The sequence below is a fragment of the Aptenodytes forsteri genome, unplaced genomic scaffold (assembly GCF_000699145.1).
Source record: "Aptenodytes forsteri isolate BGI_AS27 unplaced genomic scaffold, ASM69914v1 Scaffold172, whole genome shotgun sequence".
Taxonomy (NCBI): domain Eukaryota; kingdom Metazoa; phylum Chordata; class Aves; order Sphenisciformes; family Spheniscidae; genus Aptenodytes; species Aptenodytes forsteri.
The window spans coordinates 6,839,569-6,852,537 of NW_008795018.1; positions in this window are offsets into that span (position 1 = coordinate 6,839,569).

Below are 12,969 nucleotides of genomic sequence, written 5' to 3' on the forward strand. Positions count from 1 at the left end.
AGGAATAGCTTAAAATATTAAAAAATATGACCTAGAACTTTCATTATTTGGGTAATTTCCCAGATATTTATTTACATCAAACCAAACTTGCACTATTTGAGTTTTCTGAAAAAATAAAATAACATAAAAAAAGAGAAGGTCCCTTCATTTCTCTGACTTTGTTCCTCTTTTGATTCTTAATTTGTCTCTTTTGATTGTTAATTTGTGAAGAAAAGGACCAAACCCCTAATATATTTTAATGTTTTACAAGAACAATAGTAAGATCTTATCTACTTCCATTCTCTGAGAAATTATTAAGATTATAACAGATGTCCATCATAGTAGTCCTCCTCCAAAAGAGACCATGGGTTGCTTATAAACAGAAGTGACCATCTGGACAGGAAAATAAAATTAATGTCTTTTCTAACAAATTCAGGAAGGTGTCCCATATTTTCAGCCACATGTGCAATCTTATTTGAACTCTGAACTAGAGATTTACCTATCATATATCAATTTGCAGAGATGTATCATTAAAGACTATGGTTTTTTTAAGAATTGAAGAAGTAGGATGCTTCTTGGAAAAGAAAGTGTCTGGTCATGACCGTATGCACAATTATTAATCAAGGTTCCATCTCACCTTTTTTCATACATGGTATTTATTAATTTAAAAAATAATAATTCTTAAAGCTTGGGCTAATAGAAATTTTTAAACTTCAAGAACTTTTATAAAACAAATGTCATGAGTGGACCTATTATGCATTCAGATTTCTCTAAAACCTTCACTGGCCACTTGGAATTTGCATGTAGGTTGAATTCAAGGTACCCTGTAACCTTAATTTTTTGAACATCTGCCAATCTGTTCAGAGAATATTTAGAGTTTCCAAACATCCAGAAATCCTGGGCATGCAAAGGTCAACTCCACTGAGCATATGGAAAGAGTCCGATGCAGATGTACTGTAATGAGCTTGCTGTGAAGATGCCCTATATATTACCAGTAAATAAGACACAAATATTTATTCATTAGGTTTACTGTTTATGTACAAGCTTTCTAAGTAGCGTATATACAGGAGATGTACAACATCTGGAACACAATGAGTTTGCTATCCATTAGTTATATGCGATATTTTATCTGAGAAATGACAGAAATATATTATCCATGAACAGGGCTTACACAGTAATTCTAAAGGACATGAAGGAAATATGTGCAATTTTGTTTAAAAAAAATTGAAATGGCCCAATCTTTTGCCAGTGAAATTTACAAAAACAAACAACTTCCCCCCTCCCACTCAAAAAACCCTTCCAAAACAATTCAGGCTTAATGCTCTTACAGGTCAAAACTAAATCACGGTTCATAATAAGAAGTAAAAGAACATTCAGAAGAAAATCCATACCCTCCAGATACTGCAGGTTGCAAATATAAATATTTTATTCTCATGAATTCTACTATGGATCTTGCTTATGTTTTCACAGTCATCTTTCTTCCTCTGCTTGTATAGTTGAACTTTGCAAGTGAATCACTGATGTGTTGAGTCCCTTCTCCATCTATTTACTGTTGAAAATCAAGTTACTTTTTTTTCTAGAGTGAGTAGTTTTAACAAAGTAGAGCCATAAAAAAATAGGGTTTTATGTCTGAAATAAGTACCTTTTTTGTATTACTTTAATGTGTGTGGCAAAAAACAGTAAGTAGGATTTTATTCCTTGATTATGGTGGCTCAGGGAAGTAAGTGATCCTTGATTTGCTTGCAATTCAATATGTTTAAGCTGTAAAAGTTTGCAATGAAAAATGTATGCATATAACCTTTTTTAGATTTGCTTTGTGTCTCCGGGAAATTAACTACAATGCAAACCAGTCTGTTACTTATTTTATCCCATTTATATGCTTGAGTGACTCATAGGTACTTGGGATATCTACGATGAGTACTGTGGGGGGAAAAAAATCTGAATAGAAGTCTGTGTTCTCTGAAGCAAATCTCTGGCATAAATGGACCATTTCTCAGCAAGTTAATGCTACAGATATACTCTATTAGTTCCCTTACTCCTCTGGGCAAAGTTACACTGAGTATTGGCACCAATGGGCCTGAAAAACAGGAACATCTGTTTGAATCATAAGACACTTGTTGATGAAGCTTAACGACACAACAGTATTTAGTTTATCTCAAGAATACAGAAAGTTATTTGTAGGAATAGGGGCTAGAAATTACATCTGCAATGCATTTTTTTTCTACCCCATTTATACCCTTTTTAGTTGGATATGAAATTGAAGATGTTTATAATAATGTTTTATTTAGATTTTATACATTCATTTTTGTATAGCCACTTCCTCTATAGTCTTTAAAATTTTATGCAATTTATATTCTTTTGTCTTTACAACCTTAAAGGTTTTTTCAGTATTACTCTTTCGCCATTGAATTGTACTTCTGCTTTCTTGTGATTCAGGTCTTTCTTTTAAATGTTCCTCCACCATAAAATCTATTATTATTACTCTGTTCTCATAAACAGTGTTGTTATTCACTATGTAAAGACCTAAAGACATGAAAATTAAGCCTTATTTATATTTACAGGACCTCTGTGTATTAAGCCTCACTTACATCAGGAAAGGAAAAAGGACCTGATTTAAAAAATGGCTAGCTATTTTCTGTCAGAGTATACGTGAAACCAAATGGAATACAGAGGTACCAAGAGGTACCAAATATGTCTAGTTCCTGACAGTTCCTGGTTTACATGATTGATGAAAGAAATATAGTTTTCTGTTAACGAGAGATTGAGAGATACGTTCTCCATGTTTTTCAGCTAAGTAATAAGGCATGGCTATATGTATATTTTCACAAAAATACTTGATAGAAGATTTGTCATGTATCAGAAAAAAAGTCATGTATCAGAAAAAAACAATATTGGTCACAAATAAAGTATTGTGTATGACTTTTTTTCAGAGATTAAACTGAAGTCCGTTTCACCCTGGTGTTCTTCGTCTTTTGAAGGTTTTCTTTGGATGCAGCATATTCAAAGGCACATCTGAGAACCACAATAATGGAATGGTGGAATGTACTTTATTTATTGTTTCTGTTAATAAATAGTCCAGAAAGCCCTTATTCAGTCTTCACAGGGGGGGAAAAAAAAAAAAAAAGTCATTATATCACCGCCAAAACTACTGTCAAATTCATAACATATACATTGTTGGCTGATGACACTTGTTCCAGATGTACAATAAAGCCCACAACACTTTATTACTATGGATATAATTATTGTGAATGTTTTTTCATGTTGATCAACTTGCTTCTGAAGGTTGTTTTCTTGATTGTTTTAAACTTGCATAATAAACATGCAATGAAATATTTCTTGTTAAAGTGTTTTTTGCAGTCATCTTGTTTTCATACAAAGATTTCATAAAGTTGCAGTGTTGTATCAGAGCATTACCAAAATAAGAGCAAAAGCTAAAGAGGAAGGTAAATGTGAAATGAACTCGATGAGAATAACCTAATCTTCTCCTGAGACACTCCAGTCTTATTAAAAAGATGTGCACAATCAAATCCCTTCCTCCCAAACCCACCAAAACCACAAAGTAAATATTAACTTGGAAGAAAGGGAAGACACAAAGAAAAAAAAAATGATGTCGTCATGCACTCATCTTCTGCATAGCTCAACCCACATATAGTAAGGCACTATTTCCCCACAACTTAGTGTCCACAACAATCTTTTACAGTGCTCTGCGAACTACATATAGTTCCTTCCAGGATGATGAAATAAACAGATTGAATGAGTGTTGCTACCATGGCACCCCATGTGCGATCTTATAGACAAGGGCATCATCTGGCAGTTTCAGAAATAAGCTGTCTCAAGTCTCTTCTTATGTGTGCATGTTATGTATAGGGATATCTTTTGTGTGTGCAAGTGGTTGGTTTGTTTTCCAGAGTTGCTGTTATTTTTCATTGTTCTTTACTCCAGTGTTCTCAAAGCAAATACACAAGAAAATAAAAGCGCAGTTGGGTCATTAAAAACAGAGCTTTGGTGCTCCAAAAAGCACACAGCTTTGGGGATTTAAGAAATCTGTTAGACATTCCCAAAAGAGTTGGGAAATACATGGACATATTTTCATCTGGAAATCCTCATCTCTGCTTAGTTGAGCTGGTCTTCATATTGTTTTCGGAAGCAATCACCAGCAGGGAAAAACTCCCAGCACCGTTCTTGATACATTTTCCATACATAGGATTCCTGAAAGAAACACAATTTAAATAATTTAACTTGATTCAATGAGAAAGCGGTCTCAGGATTTTTTTTTTTTACAATTATTTCAATATGTAAGTGCTAATGGTTATGAGTGGATGACACTGACAGCAATCAGTGGCTTAGCATTACAGAGGAGGATAGTAATCAATTTATCCATGTTATGGAAAGTTTTAAGATTGAATTCTCTCCTACCTTCTTCTAATAAAGATTTAAAAATATGCTTTTTGACATTGACAGAAAAAAAAGAAAGCACCATGGACAAAATTCCCTCAAGGTGGGAGTTCACCAAGTCCCAGATTGCTTGATTCAAAAAACCAGGAACCTTATTTTCCTATTAAGATTGTATTATGTACATGTACTTTTTTTATCTTATATGAAAGTCTTTCAATTTAAAGAATAATCTAATCTCTTTCTCCATCCATTTTATGAGTGCTGAATGCTATCTGAAAGAAGCTGAACACTATATTGCTGGACAGTCATTTGACATTAAAATCAAGTCAGCTTGAAAAAAGTATATGCCTTAGCGTCCTGGGCCTGATCTTTTCCACTTTGGGACCTTAACTAGAGTGCACTGCACTCTAAATGGAAAAGAAAGAGAAAGAAGATGACAGGTTTTAAGGAAACACAAGGAGATACACTGTATATTTCCTACAAGAGCCGATTCTGAAATCGCTTTTATTCTGATTAACTGAGAAAATTAATAGAGTGTTTTTTTTTCCTTTTTTTTTTTTTCCCCCATAGTCAGTTAATCATACTAAGAAGGGGAAGATAGCCAGGGCACATTTTCCAGGAGCATGGAAAGGAGTCATAATATTATAGGGCCCTGATGAGAATGTAAAGTAGCATGATCTGAAGTTCCCCAAATAGTTTTTTGGCTATAACTTTTCAAATTATCAAAAACAAATAAAAAACCATTTTAAATACTCAGAAGAAATATTCACACCTGTGCCTGCTAACTGTAGTTATGTATCCAACTGTGTAAAAAATGGACAAATAATAAGACAAAGGCATTTTGAAAAGAAATGTTTCTACTTCCCTACACTCTCTCTTTCTCCAAATAGTCTACAACACCAGATTTTCATGCTTGTGAAAACCTGCAAATTGTTGAACAACTGTTGATTTTACTTCATAAAAAGTATACACTAATTCTGTGTTTTCAGTGGCACAATGAGCATATGCTTTGGCTATGTGAAAGGTCTCTACTTGTTTTAGCTCTAATTGGTTGACTGTTCCTTTAAATGTCTGCAAATAGACACATGAAATGTTGTGTCAGCTATATCCCTCGTGTCCCCAGAGATATGGAATATACTTCTCACAAACATTACTGCACTGACAAAGAAAGAAAGAGGAATCTTCAAAATAAGACACAACACTATTTAAAACTAGATATTCACCATGACTAATGGTAGAATTCTGTTGAGTTATGTACTTATCAGGCATATTGTTTCTCCCTCAAACTAGAATACCGTTGAGAAGATTTTTCTTGTCTCTTAATGAAGGAAAAACTAATATTGAAAACATGAATAAATAGAATCATATGCTTTAGCAATAATACACAGCCCTTTTCCACATATAAATAGTTGGTAATATATGTTGATGACCCTGTGATGGGCATACATTCATTTTGAATAAATGTGTATACACTGTTAGGAGGGAAAGTGGTTTTGTGTTTAGATTCTGACCTAAATGCAACTTCTTGGTTTGTAATTGAGCATAAAATAAAAAGTTATTATCATATATATTTTGTTCTTGGATTATGTTCCTGAAGTCTTGTGGTCTGAAATCGTGAATTTTTTTTGCATTGTTTGTTTATTTTCTGTATTAACATTTTTCTAATGCTTTACCCAGTTACTTGAAAACTAAAATGATGAAATGAATTGAACTTCTGAAAAAGCAAGAGAGCTGTTGTTACTAAAAGATCTTTTCTTCACATCTTTTATTAAAAAACATATACTTGTTTAGTCAATAAATAGAACAACTCTGATACATGTTCAGTTCCTTCTTGTCCTGGATAGACAGGAAAATCTGCCACTAGTACGAGCTTCCGCAACGCTCCTAGTTTTTCAGCTGCTTCAACAGAATCACAGTTCTGTGCAACTCTGCTGATGTCCTCCTTATCTTTGGCTAGATTTTGAGACAGTACTGTGACCTGATAAAAAGTGTCAAGGACTTGCTATTTAAATTTCCGACATGAATAATGGCAAAGGCTGCTTCTCCATCCTGGCCATTAATTCCACTTCCTATATGAAGTTTCATACTGCAGACAGCTGCTCGGAGACTCCAAGGTTGCATTACTCTTTTTGGTAATTCATCAGTTAGTTACTTTTGAAAGCTTTGTGGGAGATCTAGAGAAAGATTTGTTAATTTGTGATTGGAGCTGCAGCACAGAGATAAATGCAAGTTTTTTAAAATGATTACTAGTTAGCTGCCTCAGAGGTGAATAAACCAGCTAATTAGGTTACTTAGTTCAATAATACAGCAAAGAAACATAACAAACTTTATCCTAAGGAAAACAGTTTGTCTATACATATGCTTAAAAACAAATTCTTGTGTCATTAAGAAAGTTTTCTTCCAAACAGCAGCAACCTTCTACTACATTTCTGGTAAATGGGTTTTTATCTGTAATCCTTTGGAAAATATTAAACAGTAATGTAGCTCCTTTTTTTCCCTTTCTTATTTAAATACAAATGGTTTCTCAATAACAGCAGAAATATTCCAATTAATTTTTCAAAGACTTATTGAAAATAATTAGAACTGTGTTTCTCATATTGAATTCTAATCCTTCATGTAAGAAATTAAATGAAACATTATATGTACCTTTTCAAAGTTTTTGTTTTGTTTTGTTCTATATCTTGAGCACTGTAAAAGTGTTCAGAATATATAGTCAAAACATATTTTTTTAGGCGGGAGAGAAGAAACACCAACCACATATACATATATGATTCTGAATGGTTTGATCATATTTGCAAACACAAAGAAATACGAACAAAACACATCTGGAGTCATGATTGTGGAAAATATTACAAGTTAGATGAGTCTCCATAATACAATCCTCATTTGCCTATGTTCTTACATGTTCCCCAATGTGAAGACAGTAGTAAGATAAATGCATAGAATGATGTATTTTTACCATCCTTCACACCAAGGAAAACATTATTCAGTCATGTTCTAAAATAGCAAAGACATTCAGATGAAGTCTACTATGTATCAGGTGACCAAGACTTTCTTTGCAATCTGTTCAAAATATCCGTTAATCAATCAGATAGATTTATCTGTAAAGCTTCCTTTACACTGTTACTGGTCAGGCTGAGCTGAGTCTTGTTCCATAGCCAACACTTCTGCATTGCTGGTCCACTGATGTTTCACACCAGGCTCAACTCTTGATATGGGTTTCCTTGATATAGCCGTCCTTGCTTCATGGAACAGAAATTTTAGTTTCTAAAACAGGCTTCCTGTTGAGCATAAGTGTATTTCCAAAACAGAAACTAACAACTCATGTACATTAGACTTAGATTGTTCAGGGTTGGCTTTTTTCTTCTCCTGCAGGGGAGATGAGACTCAAACCTTCCAATACTTTAATTGGGCGGTCTTAGGATGTAAGTGTTTCTACTTTTTGTTTGTTTGTTTGTTTGTTTGTTTGTTTCATCTCTCCAATGCCCCACAAAAAGTAAATGGATACACACAAGAGGGAACCTTAATTAGAGGACAACAAAATTCCTGGATGCTTGGCAACAAAGGTAAAGAAAACTACTTGGAATATAAGATAAGAGCTGAATAATTCTGAATGACATTTGATGATTGAATGTTTTTATGGTACTGTCAAAACACTCTAATTTAGAATGTAAGAGTCCTATTGATGCTGTTTGAAAGAAAAATCTGCCATTGACAAATTCTTGCAAATAATAGGTATATTAGTCAGAGTCAGGATTGGCATGAGTTTGGCTAGAGAACAGGGGAAAAAAAATGTGTCAAGGTTTTGGATAACTTTGTGAATTGAATTTTTTTCACTGGGGTGAAAATGAAGCTATGGCATGTGGGACTGACTCGGTATTTTCGTATAAGGAATAGTGTTCTATAAAACACGAATTTATTTGCACTGCAGTACTATATTCCTCTACTCATCACATTGGAAAACAGAATTCAAGTTAAAAAGAATGAGCTGCATTCTAAAAAAAGTATACAGTACAAGAATTTTGTTACAGAAGAAGTTGTTTTTTCTCATATTATTTTTCCCCCTACAGGACACACATATTGGTTATATAAACTAATCTGCAGTATCTGTAATTTAATGACTGATTCTAAGCTTCCTGATTTCTATTTTTCTGTTTTAATTTCCAAATATTTGGTCTGTTTTCTCTATGTCTGAAGAAAATACACTATAGTATATACTGCAATATCTCCCTCTACGGAGACTGAGATCAGTGTGTTGCTTAGGGATGGAGACATATTTTTTCTACATTTAATACAATTTGTGAGACCTAATCTTCATGTTCTGTTACAAATATTTAGTCTACAAAAGAACAAAATTAGTGTGAGAAAAGCTGCCCGCAGTAACTTCTATGTGAAATCTTCAATTACCTGTTAGTAAAATGTGATGTAAGAAGAGTTCACCCTTCAGTCCTTTATACCCTAATTCATGAGTGTGGTGCACCAAACAACAGAACAGGAGATATGCATTATTGCATTATTATATGTACACAAAAAAGTGGCTTGGTGTGCATGTACTGAATATGTATGCTACTCTATCAAAGTATTTGTTTCTTTACTTCTGTCAACATTTTCAGCCGTTAAATCTCAAAACATATTTTAGAATAATCACAGTACTTCCCATTATGTTATGTTTTGTGTTAAACTCAACACCCACAGGATGCATTAATTTGAGTTTGCCTGTCAATTAAGACTTTTCAATGGATTAAGTATGGAGTTGGCCATTGCACAAGTATAAGCATCAAATAAATACTGAGACATTTAGCTCAGTCTGAAATGGTGACAGAGCAAATTCACTGTCAAAGCCTCTGTTCTTCAAACCCATGCATTGCAGGAGAACAGTAGGGATTTGTGGATCACCCTTACATGTGAACATTAATGTGTAAACACATTCAAAATTATATTTTAAGTGTGATTTTTTTATCCCTAAAGGCCTATGCATGAACTGAGCCCTGGACTTCTGTATCTGTTTTGGATGTTCTGGGCCTGAAGGTAGTAGTCCAGATTATCACACATCATTTGTCTCAGTGCAAAACATAAATGAATGTCTTAAATCCCATACAGAAATTTTAAAAATTTTTCATATGGAACGTTGGCCATATAATGTATAAACAGTGCCAAATAACTCCATCATACTCAAAGTTAATTGCTGGATACTATGTACACACTAGCAGTCTGCATCAGGTGCCTCACTCCTACAGGAATGTATGTTTTTGAAGTCAAGATAAAAGGAGATTCGTAGCACAACCATGTTTTACATTTTTCTTTCTCAATAACATGCTAAGAAAGCTTGTGGTCTGCAAGTTCAATATTATCTGCAGTACCAAAAGCAAGATCTTTGAAAGCATCGGTATTTAAGATAGAGATAACATCTAGCATCAGCTCAATTTCACTGTTGGTTTGCTTTCTCAGTTTTAAAAGCAATTCTGTGAGAATATTCAGTATTCTAAAGCATATACTTTCCCTACCTCAGTTTAATTATATTACAAGTGCAAGATCTCAGCTGTGGAATAGGGAGCTGTGAATATTGAGTTACATTATGCTAGAAATCTTAATTTAAGCTCAGTTTCATTGTTGGTTTACCTTACCAAAATGCTCTCCAGCAAGCTGAGCTGACGAGATAATGCAGAATGGAATATTTGTTATCACCTTCCAAGTACATAAACACAGAACAAAAGTAAATAACTGTCATCCCAAAATTAACATACTCTTCCCTAAAGAACTGCTATTCATAAACATCTAATTAATTCAATAAAGGTATGACTGGGTATATTCAATAGAGGAGACTGCTGGGTTATTTTGTCCTCTTACGGAGAAAGATGTGGAGGGGAAGTAATTGCAGTGGTAACATTTCTGAAAATTCTTAAAATTCCTGTTTTGAAATGACTAGAATTTTAGCTCTCATATCACTTAAATCTTTTTTTTATATATAAACCCTAAACCTATTAATATCATTTCTACTCAATATGTGCTTTATTAGCATCTCAGTATGTTAGATATTACATCATCTTAACATAATGAGTAAGACAAATGTGAAAGTGATAATGGCATGGTCATTCATTTAAATCAGCACATAATTTTGCAGAACAATTTAGAGAACATCTTTGTTTTGTTTTGTTTTCCTTGACCTGCCCAAGAAGTCATTCAAGTGATCGCTTACTTATCTGGGGCACAGATCAAAGTCAGCACCATTTTAGCATTGACTTATATGTGAGTGTGACTGATTCTTACAGTACTGATAAAGCAAGGATTGCTTATTATATAATTATGCTTTTTAGTCAGTAAGAATGAAAATAAATATTTAAATTTCCACTTTTAGAATTTGAAAAAATAACGCTAAAATGTTTAATAAGTTTTCCTCTAAATGAGCTGCAGCTGCAATGTCAAGCTTTTATAGCTGAAGAGAGTTGATTTTGCACACATAGACTGGACTTTGAATAAATTAGGAAAGTTAGGCTGAAACCTCGGTAATGTTTTCAATATGTCAGAAAAGATCTGCTGCATTTCTGTCTCTATTCCCATGGATGATGTTTAAATTACTGTAGAGGAAGAACTTCTAAATATAGGGAAACATCTCAAATTGAACGTGATCAATTTCATAACCCCAAGCTAAAATTCCTATTAGGATAAATATGTGGCCTCTCATTTTAACAAACAAAGGAAACAAAGCCAGGTGCGGATGCTGGTTTTGGAAATAAAGACACTAAGGAGAATACATTAATCTGAAGTCTGGACATCTTAGGAACATGCTAGAGTTCTCAACTTTTTGTTTAAGTGCTCTTCCAGGTGAAGAACATTTAGAGTACCAGGCGTGCAACTAGCAAATTGCTTTAAGTGTTACTACATATGCTAGACAGCTCTTACTTTATAAATATTTTTTTATTTATTTCTGCTGAACTTGCTTTTTCTGTGTCCACATCTGTTTTACAACTGTTAAATAATTTTGGTGGGATTCATATGTATGTATGTGTGTTGTATATTGACATATTATTTTATAAGCTCTACAATAGGTAGATAGATAGATAAATGTTGACGTATGGCAAATCTTCTTAACTCTCTTATCTGCTTTTATCTGTCTATGAAACTAGTCACTGCTGGCAAGGTCAGATACTCCACATAGAACTGCAGACCTCTGATCACCTTATTGTGTTTTCACATCTTGCCAGATGTCAGCTGAGCCACAAAACTGTTCACATATATACACTTACACAGAAGACTAGCATTTGTCATGTGCTGAGAGAGTAGTGTAATGCTACTGTTGTACAATAGATTCAAAGTAACCATATGTATTTGCACACGTTTAAGTCCTTAATCAAAACAACATAGAAAAAAAAAAATCCCTCAGTGATAGCAATTCTAATATCTTCAATATGTTTTCAAATGAAAACATTTAAATATCTTTAAATGCTCATCTATAATTATTTAAGAATTAATTGTACTTTCATAGATATTCAGTGGAGGTATCTGTGGTTGCAACTGAGAACTAAATAGCTCTACTACTACTAAAAAAATCACTATATTCGCATTCTGTAGTCTTGAATCAATTCTCAGTGTTTTACTCAATAAGCCATATCTTATGCCCATTCCTTCTCTGGTGCATGTTTATGCGAAGAGTCTAGTCCAGCTAGGGTGACCTAGGAAGGCTGGAAAGGAAAAAAAGAACCTTATCAACTCTGAAACATCAAGAAGTAGGTAAGCAGGTATTCTCAAAGGCTGGTTTGAATTTAGGGAGCCTGTCTCCATTAATAGTGGAGATAGATAGGCAAAAGACAGAGGCCCTAGTTGGCTGAATTTGGCCTTTGCAATTCTTTAAATAACTGTTCAGACAATGCCGAACAAACTCTGTCAAACTCCGCAAATATAAGCTTTTTGGTGCCTAAAGCAGTTAGGTATCTCCATATTTAGGTAACTGACCATATAATGATTTAATTTAAACTCTAGGAAGCAAAAGTAGCATTAAAAACCTGCATGACTTTGTGGATTTAGTGCCCTGGACCTGCTTCTGGTCTTCATGATTCAAACAACCCTGAGCTATACAACTATCTGAGTGAAAAGCTGCTGCTTGTGAAGCTCAAAAAATATGAAATAAGAAAGCAATGAGAGCGTTTCAGTGATGTCTCCTCTTCCTGCCTCTCTCTTGGTTTAGCCTGTTTGAAAGATGCTAAGTAGGATCCTTAGACTTATTTATTTGAGATCTGTAACAACTCAGTAACCGGCCCTTCTTGGAACAGATTTAAGACAGTGTCAAGAGCTTGACAATCATACACTTAAAATCTTGCTGCTTTTAATAAACTCAGTGTAAAATCTTGCCCAGATATTGCTTAAACTGAATAAGACAAAATTTCGCTCTGGTGGGTTAACCTTGGCTGGCCTCCAGGTGCTGACCAAGCTGCTCTATCACTCCCCCTCCTAAGCTGGACAGGTGAGAAAATATATGACGAAAGGCTCATGGGTTGAGATAAGGACAGGGAGATCACTCACCAGTTACCACCATGGGCAAAACAGACTTGACTCGGGGAAATTAATTTAATTTATTACCAATCAAACCAGAGTAGGATA